General features: G+C 41.6%; 1 protein-coding gene across 2 annotated transcripts in view; it reads left to right on the top strand.

The window, feature by feature from the left end:
• The window catches only part of GALNT13 (polypeptide N-acetylgalactosaminyltransferase 13), a 982,370-nt gene that overhangs the window by 427,495 nt on the left and 538,381 nt on the right, over positions 1 to 16,494 (top strand). The window contains exon 1 of one of the 2 annotated variants that reach the window (XM_079925129.1): positions 1,286 to 1,654. The exons of the other annotated variant lie outside the window; for it this stretch is intronic. The gene's annotated coding sequence lies outside the window, so the exon portion shown is untranslated. Of the gene's footprint in view, positions 1 to 1,285; positions 1,655 to 16,494 lie in introns of those variants that run through there. 2 annotated transcript variants of the gene reach the window in all.

Here is a 16,494-nt window from a genome sequence, read left to right on the forward strand (position 1 = left end):
TTGACATACTAGATTAAAATTAATATATGTTTGTACAATATGGCTCTTAATATTTTTGGAGTAGGTCTCATATCCTCCCTTACTTTTGCCACATAAACTAAAAAGAGGGAGCTAAGACAACATGAAGTGACCCTGTGAGAGGAGGAAAGGACCCCTATGTTACCCCCTTTTACAAATAAGAAAACTGAAACTGTATTGTCAAGAACCAAAACTAACCAAGAGCCAAAAGTGAATAAATGGCAAAGCAGAGACTTGAACTCAGCAACCCCAATTTCCTAGAAGAGTCCCTCCCACATGGCAATGGGGGATAGGTCCCAAGTCTCAGAATGCTAATAATACCTCAGTCTTAAATTTGTGCCTTGTACCATGCACTGTTCTAAAATCCTTACATGTAGCATGTAAGGATTTATTATCATGGACTCCTCATTTAGTATCATGGACTTTCTATGACACTACACAGTAACTTTACTCTGAAATGCAAGCATTCAGGCGCCTGTGTGTGTGTGGGTGTGTGGGTGTGTGGTGTCAAAGACCCCATCTTCCTGACTGAGAAAGGAATTCAAAGCCTCGCTTTTTTCTTCACCGCTCTCTAAAAAATTCAAGAGCACAAGGAAGCGCTTTGCGTTTCCAAGTCTCTTACAGTGCTTTTGGTGGCAGCAGCTGTCGCTAGCCAGAACACTAGGCTCCTGGCAGGGTAAACGAACTGTAATGGACAAGAGGTCAAACTCTTGTCTGTCCTTTCTGCTTCAGGGCGCCTAAACCTCAAGTTCCCCGCAGCCTCTCTCCACTGGAGAGCCGACAGCGGGGGGGAGGTTGCTAAAGCGTTCCCCGAGGGCCGCCTGCGAGCCCCTGCACCCTCCTCCCCCCGCCAGCACCCCTCTAAGAGGCGCTCTGGTGCACTGGGCCGACACAGTGCACGCAAGCCTGTTTTCTCACGGTGGGGCCCAGGGGCGGCCAGGGGTCGCCGGACGCTCTCGGCGGAAAGGAGCCGACACCGCGGTTCCAGCTGGGGGCCGTGACTGCCAACTATCGCGGGACTTGTGCACATCGCAGGAGCGGCAGCTCCAGGAGCAACTGAAGCGCGCTCTGTGCGCACCGCCCCAGCCTGGGGAGGAGCGGGAACCAGGAGGGAGGAGGGCCGGGGGGCTGGTTACGTAAATGATACTAGCCCAGTGAGAGGCCTTCAGGCTGGGGCTACGGGAGGGGGAGGAACCACGCGAGGAGGAGGGGCTGGGAGGGAGCGGGCCGGGGTGGGAGGGGGGAGGGGGGGCGAAGTGACCAGGCGGTGGCGGCGTCTCTGCCGAGGTGACAATGTGCTAGGAGCCCTCGCTCGGTCTCCTGCGCCTCCTCGGCCTCGGCGCCCGCTCTCGCGGAGCCCCTCCAGCCAGCCGCTGCGCTATGAGGGCGCCTCTCCGGGGCTGGCCGAGGCCGGAGCCGGCTCGCTCTGCTCGCGGGGAAGTGTGAAGAGAGAGGCGCGGGCGGGAAGCGGGGCTGCGCGCGGCGCTCGCGGGCCGGCGCGTGTTCCAGGTGAGCGCGGGCTCCGCGCGCCCCGCACTCGGCGCGGCCGTCTGGCGCCTGCCGGTCTGGGTCGGAGGCTGAATTCCGTGCGTGGACCGCCGTTCCCTCTTCGCGGGATCCCTGGCCACGATAGCAGGTCTCCGTCTCTCTCTTGCTTCTCCTCTCTTCCTCTGTCTGGGGCGAGTCCTTTCTGGGCGGCCCGGAGTGCCCGGGTGGGCGCCGCAAACTCCCGCAGTCGGTGGCAGGGCTCAGAGCCGAGCGCCCAGGGTCGGTCCCGGTGCGGGGGCGCCGGCGAACCCGATAAGGCGGCCTCCCGGGCTCTCGAAGCGCGCTCTCCCGCTGCTGCAGGTGCCGAGGGAGGACCGCGAGGCGCGGAACTTTCTACCGCCGCCCTCCCTCTACCCTGCTTTCTCCGCTACCCGGCCGAGGTGGGGGGCGCTGGCCACCCTCTGCGCTCCGGTGGCGCTCGGCGCCGGGGGCGGCTCGGCCTTTCCGCCCCGGCAACTTTCTCCCACTAGCTGCGGGCGGCCGGGGGCTGCGGTGCGCGGGCGCTTCTACACCGTCCGTCCGACACCGGGGACACGCTGGGTCTCGGGTGTCTTCCTCGACGGTTGCCTTCCTCTCTATTTCTGCCTTCCTTTGCCTCTCAGTCTCTCTGTCTGTTTCTGACTCTGATTCTTTCTCTGGCTCACCGCACCCGCTCCGGGTCTCACTGTTCCTTTTTCATTCTCTTTCTCCCTGTTTTTCTTGGGATGTTCCCGTGTGCCTGTTATTCTGTCTCTTCCGTTGTCTCTCCGTCTTGCCGTATTTTCTCTTTCTGTTTCTGCCTCTCGCTGCCTGTCTCTGTCTCCCTCTCTTATCTCTCCTGCCTGGTCTTCCCGAACACCACCAGCTCCCAGATCCCGAGGCTCCTTGTCCAGGAGAGCACACCCCGGCCCACCTTCTGGGCACCTCCAGGTACAGAGATCTCCAGGTACGGAGACCTCCCTTCTCGGGGCCGGAAGGGACGAGGGGATTGGAAACAGAGAGCTCTTGTCTGGGCTGTCGTAGAGTCGACGGGCTGAATGAGGGTCGCGAGGGCCGCCTCCCCTCCCTGGGTCCGAGGGAGCTGCGCTGCCACGAGCCCGGGCGCACGGAGGCTGCTGGTTTGGACAGCGAAAGCTGCGGGCGCCCCTCCCCTTACCCCGTTCTTTGACTAGGATCAGTTGAATTTCCAGGTGGAGAGCCTACATCTCCAACCTTTGCAGGCAGCCACAGGAGGAGGCAGTGGGCAGATAAACAGAAGCTTCGGGATCCAGGGAAAACTAACCTGGAAAGGGTGGGACCTTTCCTGAGGCAAAGGTGTTGCTGACGGAGAACAGGAGCACTGGGGATTGCCTGCTTTCGACTGTCGTTAACACTCAATCCTTGAGCGGTTTCCTTGGGAGAGAGCGCGATCACTCTTCCCACAAATGCAGCATGAAGATTTTATTTGCAGGGGTAAAGACACTTGGCTGCCCGAGCCCTCTGAAATTTCGAGTATCCTTGGAGCCCCCATATCTTCAGCTTTGTATGAAGGCTGCCTTTGCTCAGGGTTGCCCCCACCACCGTGTGTGTGTGTGTGTGTGTGTGTGTGTTTGCGTTCATGCCCTCTAGTGTTAGAGAAACCTGCTGGTTTGAGACTATTGCAAAGTGAGGTTAACCTATTGGTGACTTACTTTTGATCTCTTATCTTCCCAGATCATTCTCCTTGCCTTCACCCATCCTTTCCTTTTCTTCATCTTGACTTTTCTGTTGCATTACTAATCTTTCCTTTTCCCTGATCTCTTCAAACTCCTCCTGCAGAATTGGAACCTTAATATTGAAACCGTTTGAGTGATTTCAGAGGTGAATAGATTTGGAGAATTTTCATAGCCTAAGGTGGGTTTTGAACATAAGAAACGTGCATTTCTCTGCACCATTCACCACAAACCAGGATTTCACATCTCTTCCTTATGCCCCTGCCCACCTTCAACTCCATTGAGAATTTTTCCCTGGCTGCTTTTGCTTGTTTAGTTAAATGTTTTTAATTCACCATTTCTGTGATGCTCATCCCATTCTAGGGCTTAAGCTGCTTGCTTAAGTAGAGGCACTGTGTCTCAGATAAGATTTGGGGAAGAGGAAAAGAAAGCTTTTCCAAAGGAAACACAGTGCTGCTGGTATAGATTAATTCTGGATCCCAGTGTCCAGAGTGGGACAGGTGCTGTTTCAGATATGCAGACCCTAGCACAGTGTAGGAAAACTAGTAAATGCTTGCTGGAAACTTGTTGGTTGATTGATTAGCATGGAGCTAATTATTGGCTTTGAAGTTACCTAGCTATACTAATAAGCCTACATACAAGAACTTGAATTCTGCCTCTCTGTTTTGTTTCATTTAGTCTTTTATGAATGGGAATTGAAGACTAGTAGAAGGGATGTTGAAACGTGAGTCCTCTGTGTCGTTTTAACTCATTCGCTGCTTGAATTTGCTCCTCTGTGCAAGTGTTTAACTTGACTGATATTCTTTAACAGTCACTGCAGAACTAAAGAAATGAGTTTAGAGGCTCTGATGGGTGGCCTCTCTCAACCTTCTTACCTGAAAGTAAACTAGGGCATGACATCATTTGCTAGTGAATACTTTCCTGTGGTGTTTTTTTTTTTTTTTTTAATTAATTTATTTTTGGCTGTGTTGGGTCTTCGTTTCTGTGCGAGGGCTTTCTCTAGTTGTGGCAAGTGGGGGCCACTCTTCATCGCGGTGTGCGGGCCTCTCACTATCGCGGCCTCTCTTGTTGCGGAGCACAGGCTCCAGACGCGCAGGCTCAGTAGTTGTGGCTCACGGGCCTAGTTGCTCCGCAGCATGTGGGATCTTCCCAGACTAGGGCTCGAACCCGTGTCCCCTACATTGGCTGGCAGATTCTCAACCACTGCACCACCAGGGAAGCCCTTTTCCTGTGGTTTTAACAAGTGAAAAGTTCTCTTTTTTAATATAAAGAACAGATGTATCAGCTTAAAATATTTGGGGGCTATAAACTGATCTTCAAACTGAATCACTTACCTTGAATAATTTATAGGTTTCCTTACTGCTTCAAATATATATGAGAGGTGTGATACTACATGTATATGAGAATTTGCCAAAGTACCTGGAAATGTAACGCCTCCTGATACAATGTACTAGTAGGAATCCCTGTGCTGCAGTATTGCTGTTCTGATGATATGTTAGTTACTTCTTAAAGTAGTTGGGGATTTACCATGAGTATTGTTCAGGAGCATGTTCAAGGAAATTTTGCTTTAAAAATATTACTTATAAATCAACTCATACTCTACGCAGTTTTTTTTTGTATTTAAAAATATCAAAGACATAGTGAAGGTGGACATGCTGTTATTGGTTGAGTTACATTCTGATTTCTAACTGATAAGAATATTGAGACACATTTAACTTTCTAACTTAATGTACATTACTTTCAGGTTAAAGTTATGTCAGAGTGAAATACAGTGCTTCCATTTGCCACCTTGATTTTTAGAAGTGGTAGTTGTACTAGGAACATTTCCATGTAATAGAGATTTTGCAGCTTTTTAAAACTTTGGCATTTTAGGAAGAGGGTGAGAGAACATGAAATAAATGAATATTTATATTCTTTCTGGTTAGGAAAATGAAGAGGATATTGGTGTTTCTGAATAACAAGAAAAGTATAGAAAATGGCTGAGAGTAAAGTATGAATAAAGTCCCACCATGTGAAATAAATAACAATACTATATGTCTCTGATAAGTGTTTATTGTGCTTTATGAAAATGAACAGATCCTATAGTTTTGTCCTTTAATTTGCCTTATTAAACATCCTATTTTCAAGAGGCACCTTTTGCAATAAACAACAAATTCTGGATTGTGACTTTTAATACATCACCTTTTTGGACTTATGTCGCCATCAGTAGTAAGAACATGTAGACATCTTAAACCTATTGAGATCTAGCAGGATCACTACTTTGAAATCTGAGTGACCATATGCCTAATTATTCAAGAATTTTAATTGGGCTTTGGTTCTAAATGCTTCCTGTCATCAGAATAAACACATGTGAAGCATCAAGTCAAGACTTAAGTATACTTTATACTTTATACTTAAGTATACTTTATACTCATATTGACTCTGAAGTCTATTTGATGACATTTCTTAATATCCTCCCTGCCCTCTCCACCAGATACATACTAAGCATATGTTTGAACACATAAATCACATTTAAAGATCATGTACTACCTGCTTTGATAAACCATTTACCATTTTAGCAGATTAGACTTCTATTTACAATTTCTATCTTAAAGCACATTGTTTAGTTAAGTATTTCTGCCATTCAGTTACAGGCATACATATTTTTTTTTCAGAGTTTAGATGGTGTTTTTATTTTTTGTTTATTTTTTTAAATTAATTTTTATTGGAGTATAGTTGCTTTACAATGTTGTGTTAGTTTCTATTGTATAGCAAAGTTAATCAGCTATATGTATACATATATTCCCTCTTTTTTGGATTTCCTTCCCATTTAGGTCACCACAGAGCATGGAATAGAGTTCCCTGTGCTATACAGTAGGTTCTCATTAGTTACCTATTTTATACATAGTATCAATAGTGTATGTATGTCAATCCCAACCTCCCAATTCCTCTCACCACCACCCCCTTACCCCCTTGGCATGGATACATTTGTTCTCTACGTCTGTGTCTCTACTTCTGCTTTGCAAATAAGATCATCTATACCATTTTTCTAGATTCCACATATATGCATTAATATACGATATTTGTTTCTCTCTTTCTGACTTACTTCACTCTGTATACAGTCCCTAGGTCCAGCCACATCTCTACAAATGACCCAATTTCATTCTTTTTTATGGCTGAGTAATATTCTGTTGTAAACAGGCCATATATATTTTTGAAGAGTCCAGCTTTCTATTGCTAAATTTAGTACTTAGAGAGTTCAAAGAAATTTGTGAAAATGAATACACATATGAATTTAGTAGTAGTTGGTCATTCATTGAGGGCATTATAAGCAGTTATCTTTGGGAGCAAAGTATAATCAAATAGGTTTTATTCATTTGATACTTTTTTTTGATTCAGATTTATATCTATTTGTATGTTTTCAAGGTAGTTTATTTATAATAATATTTTTAATTGGTCCAAGATGATTACCAAGAAATAATTACAGGTGGCTAAAGACCTCTGTGTGATTAATATGTATTCTAATGTCCCTTTTAAATACAATAGCTAAAATTCATTTTTAGCTATGAGTTTTCCAATTTTATTTTTTTAAGTATATCTGGGACCTATTTATTTAAGCTGAAATTCTTAATTTTTAAAAGTTATTACTGCAGGTTATTAAGAGATTACTGGGGCCTAACTTTCCTCTGAGGGCCCAGCTTTACTCAGATGTCCACATAATTACAGACCTTATGAACTATCAGGTTCTCTCTTAATGTTTACTATAATTGTCCTCCCTTCCCAATAGACCTAAAGCAAGATGCAAAGTATCAGTTGTTAAAAATTGTTCCATATTAACGGTTAATCCTCCCAACATAGCTTGAGAGGGATGTAGGGAAAGTAGTGACTGTTACCATCATAGGTGTGAACATATTTGTGATTCTATTTTCTGTTATGTGAGAAGATTAAACACACTGTCTATATTAAATACTCAGGCTTCTTTCCTGTTTTTTTTCAGGAGCACTTACTGTTAAGATATATGGGAACTGTCCAAGATATATCAGGATTTTTAACATGATGTAGAATTAATTGGGACTCTGTTTAGTACATTAAACTACATTGAATTGTCACTTAAATCTTATTTAAGATCTTGTAGAACAGTATAGGAAGAGTGTGATTAAATTCTTGGTTGGCACTTTGGTGAACATAATACATGTGCTAAGTAGCCACTGTAAATAGAAGAATTTAAAGCACAGCCTGCACATTCAAAATCATCTAAATTACACCTCAGAGACTCCAGTAAATGTCAACCTAGTCTCTTGCCTAATATTAATTGCCTTGATATTATAAGCACAGTGCTTTTTTTTTGTTAAGAAATGAATTTTGACATATGGGGAGGATTATCTTATTGTACGTCAGAAGAATAATAACTTAATTTCCTCTTGAGATTTTTGTTATATAATTAGTTTTAGATAGAGAGGATGAGATTTACATGACTATCAAGACCCCCATGCAGTACTGCCATTAGTCTAATGAAAGAAAATTGGGAATAAATACTTGGAAACAAATATATGTAAAGTTACAGCCATTTCAACTTATTTATGAGGGAGTTAAAAATAAAGAGTTACAAACTGATAAAATAACTAAAATTTATTGGATACATACTTTGCACTTGTAAGTAAACATCTAATAGCTTGTACCACATTTTATCCTCATAATCGTATGAGCTGTAAGTAGTTATTACTATCCCCATTGTATAAATGAAGAGTCACTTGCTCAAAGTCACACAGCTAATATATATCATTAGGGCCGGGGATCACATCAGTTCTGTCTATCTCTGAAGCCAGTGCTCTGAGTTCCCAGTCTGACATTTTCACTGACTAATAAAATTTAAAAAAAAAAATGAGCATCAACCTCCATGTGAACATTTTCTTTTGCATGGTAAGAATGATTTTTAAAACTCTATTGCCACCATCATTTTATAAAAGACTGCACATTGTAACACCAACTAAGGTGGCAGTACTAAATCTCAAAATATAGTTCTTAAAATAGCATAAATTTAACTTCCTGTGCATTTTTCTACATTGCATTTATTTTTCTAATTTAACGAAGACTGAAGAAAATTTCATCACAGTCTGGTAATTTATTTCACCACATTCTGTAGCCTGCGATTGGGAACACTTCCTCAGTCTGAACCACTAGATATACTGCCTACTCAGTGGATCCCGAGCACCCAAGCAACACAGGCCAGCATGGTTGTGATACTCATGACTTTGTCCTTATAGCTATTCCCTTCTCTTTCTACTTGGAAGTTTGGGCGATAAGATTTGTACCTAGGAAGGATGATAGCAATTACACTAGCCTCAGTTTATTGCATCAGTGTTTATTGAAAGGAATAGAGAATTGGAGGCAACTTGCTCCTTCATGGCACTTAACCACAAATCACTGTCACTGAGATGGTGCCAATCTGTGTCTTTGAAAAAAGAATGAATGCTGGGCAAAAACAAAAGGAGCATGTCTTAAGAACTTATTCTGTCCTTCCCTTTAACCAGTACGTTCCAGCCTTTAGGGATCAGTTTGCTCCTTTTTTACGTCTTTGTTTGCCTTGGTGAGGACAAAGCAGTTTTGCTTTAGGTGAGAAAGAAAATTCCAAACCTAAACTTCTGCTTTTGGAAAACTGGCTGATGCTATTAAATCCCAAGTTGCTTTGGGTAGTGACTATTGCAGCCATTGAAGAGGAAGAGGGCACTGATAGAGTGTGTGAGATGTAGTTAAACTGACCTGTGGCATCGTATGATGTCACTGCTGACAAACCAGTTTGGAAATTGAAATTACCTCAAGAGATTTTTGTTTGTTTGCTTGTTTTAATATAGGTTATCAGATCCTACTGATACAGATTCTCATTTGCCTGGGATGGATCCATAACGATCTATCTTCATAAACATTTTTCCAGATGAGTCTGTTGTACAATGAGGTTACAAGCAACCGAACTACATATAGTACATTTTTCAGATTTATTTAATTTTTATTTCTTTAACAAAATATAAAAGCTACTATGTTCTGGACATTGTTCTGAGTGCTTTACAGATATTAATTCATTTAATTATAACAACCCTCCAAAGTAGGTTTTATTAGTACCTCTATTTTACAGGCAAGGAAATTGAGACCCATAAAGGTTAAGTAAGTTGTCCAGGGTAAGTTGATGAATGACGGGGTACAGACTATGCTATTTTGATGAAATGATTAAAATGATCTGCTTTAAGTCACAAAGTATGAAGCAACAGAATTGGAAATGGAACCCGTGTTTCTATGTTTTGTTTCCTATTTGAATAAGTTTTGCCTTTGAAAGTGAAGGAGGAAAATCTGACCAACAATATCAGATTTGTAGAGTTGGAAACAAAAAATATTTACCTTTTAGAAGTCATAGCACTAGATTAAGAAAGAAAACTAATTATGAAAGGGACAATAAAATAAATATGGAAAAATCAGAGTGATTTTCAAGTAGATTTATTCTTGTCTCTTCATAGGTGCAGGCCACCCTCCCCCCTCCCCACCCCAATCCCCAGTAAAAAAGAAAACAAAAAACAAGTTAACACACAGTGATGCAGACAAAAGAAAAAAAATTAAAATCTGTAAGTAGGATTTCTATATATATACTTTAATCTATAACTAAGATCTACATCTGTAACTAACCTAATAAGAAATAGCTGATTTTCCTGCAGTACTATTCATAAATTGTTTAAATTACATTAGGAAATACTAATATTTTCATAAATATTAGTATTGGAAAAATCCTCCTGAAACTTCTGGATTTTTTTCTCAAATATGTTTTTTGTAAGCTTTATACATTATAGAATATCTATATTAATTTGTAATCACTGTTAATCTGTAAAGAACTGACGTATTAATCTTTGATGATTTCTCCTTACTTCTGGCCTTTGGTTGATATTTAGCAACTTTCTGTTACTTATTTTTGTTTAATACACTCCTGCAGTGTTTAATGACTTTTCTTCAGTCTTAAAAATATTATTTTAGACTGACTGATACTTGATTAGATTGTGTAAATTATTTGGATTAGATAGCCTAGTAATGAGTCACTCTGGTTTTTTTAAAAAATAAAAATCTACTTAAAAACAATTCTGTTTTCAGATTCTGTAAGTGAAGTGAGGGTTTATGAGATTACTGACTAGCTGAGTTTTAACACTTAGTACTACAGTCTTTTCTCTTTCTCTCATGCCAAATTCCACCTCTTTCTGAATCCTCAAGACTCATATTTCTTTGATTCTCTTGATAGTTCAGTCTCAAATGGGACTATACATCCCTCATCCTGAAAAATATTAGAAACCAGCCTGTGTCTGTTCATGATTCAGGTTTCACTCATATCCTATAGATTTTCAGTGCAGCTCTGCATTTTCTTCTCAATACTGTGTTTCATCATTTCTCAATACACTTTTTCTTCCATATCGTTTTCCTGCTCCTCTTTTCCTTTCTTTCTTCTTCATGATGCTCTCGACTTTCAATTGTCTTTCTTCTGTGGCTTAATACATCCTCATGTAGCAGGCCTGGACTATCTATTAGTTCTCTTGATTCTATATAAAAATATAAATAAAAAAGAGCTCCTGTTCACTTCATCATTTAGTCCCTGAGTAGGTAATAAACAGACTCTCTAGCTCTTGCATCTGGGTCATTTAACCGGAGGATGGGGATTCTAAATTCGCATCTCATTACCTTTGTCTACTTTTAGAATTGTGTGTTTGGGCCCCGTGGTCAGTTGGCAGGCTCTGGCTCCAAAGGACTGCTGTATTATTTGAGGGGATGCCAATTTCAGTGGCCACACAGTTCTCACATTCCTTGGTCAGATTTTCCATATAAAATTTCCAGTATATTTTATTATTAACTCTAGACTATTGACTTCATGTCAGAAATTCATTGTGATATTAATTGATAGATTGTGATGGATCATTTTTATAATTTATGTTCCATGGCTCCTACTCCCTGACTTCAGGATAGTATTTTTCCTATGAGTTAAACCTAGAGCATATATTTTGTCACAGATTTTTTTAAGAATTTTATTGTTGTGCACTAAGTTGCGATGAATCGTAGTAATTGGATGGTGCAGCTGAATTAACACATTGAATTGCTGGTTATGAGACTCTTCATTTGCTGTTGCAGACAATAGGCCCAGTTTGCTTCTACAATGCACAAATTCTTATTACCTATATAAAATTCTAATTCAAGTGAGATAATATGTATGCATCATTTCCATTCCTTTTGTAGGGAAAAATAACCTCCACAAATATAAGATATTTGCAACTATGTCATTAAATAATTTTGAACTTCAATACATCTTTTTTTTTGAGAATGTTAGTGAGTTATCTTATTGCCCACAAAAAGGACATTTCAGAAACATGAAATCAGTAGTCCTTTTTACCCTGTGTACCCTAAGATACATGCAAATATGCAGTTTGCATTTATTTCAGTACAGAGCCTTGTCTGAATGATTCTTAACAGCATTGTCGCCATCATGACTATGGTGATACGCAACAGTATAATAATTACGTTTGTTCTTGGGTTTTCTTCATTTTAGGTGTTTTAAGGGCAGCTTCTCTAGGTCAGTGAAAAGCCTTTTAAACAGTCAAGTATTCATTTTACAAGGAAGGATTGAGGCGTACCTTTATCTAAACTTCCTCCTGAAACCTCATTAATTTAAGGATTAAATTAAGGAGTTAAAAAGATATCAAACTGTTACAAATTAGATGGAATGAAGCAAGGCAGAGGAAACTGCCAAAGATGGGGTGAGGAGGGAGCCCTTTTGCCCTAAACAAGCACCCAAAGGCTTAAGGTTCAACAGTGCCAGGAAAAAGAGAGGGCAGAAGTGAGACGCTGGGGCTGAAACAAAATAATCAACATGGATAGATGGACTAGCCACCCTTGTATTCACCAATTCTACTTCCTACGCAAATATCCTTGTAGCAAGATTTTTTTCACTGCCCCTCCTGACCATCCCCCTTAACATAGACTAATGAAATTACATGGACTGCTGAGGGACAGTAAGGGCAATTAGGAATGCATCTTACAACAGTAGAATGAATTCCCTTTTATTTTGATACTTAGTGGCATACTTCAGCCTAATGATCAGCTCCTGGCTTACCCTAAAGCAAAGTCTTCTAAACAACAAGATCCACTCAAGTACAGAGGGCTCAGCCATTTCTGTTCGTTTATTCTTAAATATAAAACAGCAACCAAGTATCACCAGACATTTAAGAAATAATTTAAGAAAAAAGTTAACAAAAATGTGCAACATGAAAAAGAGACAGAGCCTTGGCTTCAAGATGGCAGAAGCGTAAGATGCGGAGATCACCTTCCTCTCCACAAGTACATTAGAAATACATCTACACGTGGAACAGCTCTTACAGAACACCTACTGAATGCTGGCAGAAGACCTCAGACTTCCCAAAAGGCAAGAAACTCCCCACGTACCTGGGTAGGGCAAAAGAAAAAAGAAAAAAACAGGACGGGACCGGCACCAGTGGGATGGAACTGTGAAGGAGGAAAGGTTTCCACACACTAGAAGCCCCTTTGTGGGCAGAGACTGCGGGTGGCAAAGGGGGGAAGCTTCAGAGCCGCGGAGGAGAGCACAACAACAGGGGTGCACAGGGCAAAGCGGAGAGATTCCCGCACTGAGGATCAGTGCCAACCAGCACTCAACAGCCCGAGAGGCTTGTCTGCTCACTGGCCGGGGCGGGTGGGGGCTGGGAGCTGAGGCTCGGGCTTTGGAGGTCAGACCCGAGGGAGAAGACTGGGGTTGGCTGCGTGAACACAGCCTGAACGGGTGAGTGCACCACGGCTAGCCAGGAGGGAGTCCAGGAAAAGGTCTGGAGCTGCCGAAGAGACAAGAGACTTTTCCTTGCCTCTGTATTTCCTGGTGCACGAGGAGAGGGGATTAACAGTGTTTCTTAAAGGAGCTCCAGAGACGGGCACGAGCCGCAGCTATCAGTGTGGACCCCAGAGACGGGCATGAGACGCTAAGGCTCCTGCTGATGCCACCAAGAAGCCTGTGTGCAGGCACAGGTCACTATCCATACCTCCCCTCCCAGGAGCCGGTGCAGCCCACCACTGCCAGGATCCCGTGATCCAGGGACAACCTCTCTGGGAGAATGCACGCACGCCTCAGGCTGGTGCAACATAGCGCCAACATAGCCTGCCACTGCAGGCTCGTCCCACATCCATACCCCTCCCTCCCCCCGGCCTGAGTGAGCCAGAGCCCCCGAATCAGCTGCTCCTTTAACCCCATCCTGTCTGAGCGAAGAACAGATGCCCTCCGGCGACCTACACGCAGAGGCGGGGCCAAATCCAAAGCTGAACCACGGGAGCTGTGCAAACAAAGAAGAGAAAGGGAAATTTCTCCCAGCAGCCTCAGGGGCAGCGGATTAAATCTCCACAGTCAACTTGATGTACCCTGCATCTGTGGAATACCTGAATAGACAACGAATCATCCCAAATTGAGGAGGTGGAATTTGGGAGCAAAAATATATATATTTCTTTTCCCTTTTTCTCTTTTTGTGCGTGTGTATGTGTATGCTTCTGTGTGTGATTTTGTCTGTATAGATTTGCTTTTACCATTTGTCCTAGGGTTCTGTCTATCCTTTTTTTTTTTTTACTTTAAAAAATTTTTTTCTTAATAACTATTTTTTATTTTAATAACTTTATTTTACTTTATTTTATTTTATCTTCTTTCTTTCTTTCTCTTTATTTTTTTCTCCCTTTTATTCTGAGCCGTGTGGATAAAAGGCTTTTGGTGCCCCAGCCAGGAGTCAGTGCTGTGCCTCTGAGGTGGGAGAGCCAAGTTCAGGACACTGGTCCACAAGAGACCTCCCAGCGCCATGTAGTATCAAACGACAAAAATCTCCCAGAGATCTCCATCTCAACGCCAAGACCCAGCTCCACTCAACGACCAGCAAGCTACAGTGCAGGACACCCTATGCCAAACAATTAGCAAGACAGGAACACAACCCCATTCATTAGCAGAGAGGCTGCCTAAAATCATGATAAGACCACAGACCCCCGAAAACACACCACCAGATGTGGTCCTGCCCACCAGAAAGACAAGATCCAGCCTCATCCACCAGAACACACACACTAGTCCCCTCCACCAGGAAGCCTGCACAACCCACTGAACCAATCTTAGCCACTGGGGACAGACACCAAAAACAGTGGGAACTATGAACATGTAGCCTGTGAAAGGAGACCCTAAACACAGTATGTTAAGCAAAATGAGAAGACAGAAAAACACACAGCAGATGAAGGAGCAAGGCAAACACACAGCAGACCTAACAAATGAAGAGGAAATAGGCAGTCTCTCTGAAAAATAATTCAGAATAATGATAGTAAAGATGATCCAAAATCTTGGAAATAGAATAGAGAAAATACAAGAAACGTTTAACAAGGACCTAGAAGAACTAAAGAGGAAACAAACAGTGATGAACAACACAATAAATGAAATTAAAATTTCTCTAGAAGAGATCAATAGCAGAAAAACTGAGGCAGAAGAATGGATAAGTGACCTGGAAGATAAAATAGTAGAAATAATACTGCAGAGCAGAATAAAGAAAAAAAAAAAAGAAAGAATTGAGGACAGTCTCAGAGACCTCTGGGACAACATTAAACACACCAACATTCGAATTATAGGGGTCCCAAAAGAAGAAGAGAAAAAGAAAGGGTCTGATAAAATATTTGAAGAGATTATAGTTGAAAACTTCCCTAATATCAGAAAGGAAATAGTTAATCAAGGCCAAAAAGCACAAAGAGTCCCATACAGGATAAATCCAAGGAGAAACATGCCAAGACACATATTAATCAAATGATCAAAAATTAAATACAAAGAAAAAATATTAAAAGCAGCAAGGGAAAAGCAACAAATAACATACAAGGGAATCCTCATAGGTTAACAGCTGATCTTTCAGCAGAAACTCTGCAAGCCAGAAGGGAGAGGCAGGACATATTTAAAGTGATAAAGAAGAAAAACCTGCAACCAAGATTACTCTACCCAGCAAGGATCTCATTCAGATTTGATGGAGAAATGAAAACCTTTACAGACAAGCAAAAGCTAAGAGAATTCAGCACCACGAAAACACAACAACCCAAAACCTATGGGATGCAGAAAAAGCAGTTCTAAGAGGGAACTTTATAGCTATACAGCCTACCTTAAGAAATAAGAAACATCTCAAATAAACAACCTAACCTTACACCTGAAGCAATTAGAGAAAGAAGAACAAAAAAACCCCCAAAGTTAGCAGAGGGAAAGAAATCAAAAAAGATCAGATCAGAAATAAATGAAAAAGAAATGAAGGAAAGGATAGGAAAGATCAATAAAACTAAAAGCTGGTTCTTTGAGAAGATAAACAAAATTGATAAACCATTAGCCAGACTCATGAAGAAAAAAAGGAAGAAGGCTCAAATCAATAGAATTAGAAATGAAAAAGGAGAAGTAACAACTGACACTGCAGAGATACAAAGGATCATGAGGGATTACTGCAAGCAACTATATGCTGATAAAATGGACAACCTGGAAGAAATGGAAAAATTCTTAGAAATGCACCACCTTCTGAGACTGAACCAGGAAGAAATAGAAAATATGAACAGACCAATAACAAGGACTGAAATTGAAACTGTGTTTAAAAATCTTCCAAGAAACAAAACAGAAATATAGATCAATGGCACAAAAACAGAAATATAGATCAATGGAACAGGATAGAAAGCTCAGAGATAAACCCACGCACATATGGTCACCTTATCTTTGATAAGGGAGGCAAGAATATACAGTAGAGATAAGACAACTTCTTCAATAAGTGGTGCTAGGAAAAACTGGACAGTTACGTGTAAAAGAATGAAATTAGAACACTCCCTAACACCATACACAAAAATAAACTTAAAATGGATTAAAGACCTAAATGTAAGGCCAGACACTATCAAACTCTTAGAGGAAAACATAGGCAGAACACTCTGTGACATAAATCACAGCAAGATCCTTTTTGATCCATCTCCTAGAGAAATGGAAATAAAAATAAACAAATGGGACCTAATGAAACTTAAAAGCTTTTGCACAGCAAAGGAAACCATAAACGAGACAAAAGGACAGCCCTCAGAATGGGAGAAAATGTTTTCAAATGAAGCAACTGACAAAGGATTAATCTCCAAAATTTACAAGCAGCTCATGCAGCTCAATATCAAAGAAACAAACAACCCAATCCAAAAATGGGCAGAATACCTAAATAGACATTTCTCCAAAGAAGATATACAG

The sequence above is a fragment of the Stenella coeruleoalba genome (genome assembly GCF_951394435.1).
Source record: "Stenella coeruleoalba genome assembly, chromosome: 6".
In the NCBI taxonomy this organism is placed as follows: domain Eukaryota; kingdom Metazoa; phylum Chordata; class Mammalia; order Artiodactyla; family Delphinidae; genus Stenella; species Stenella coeruleoalba.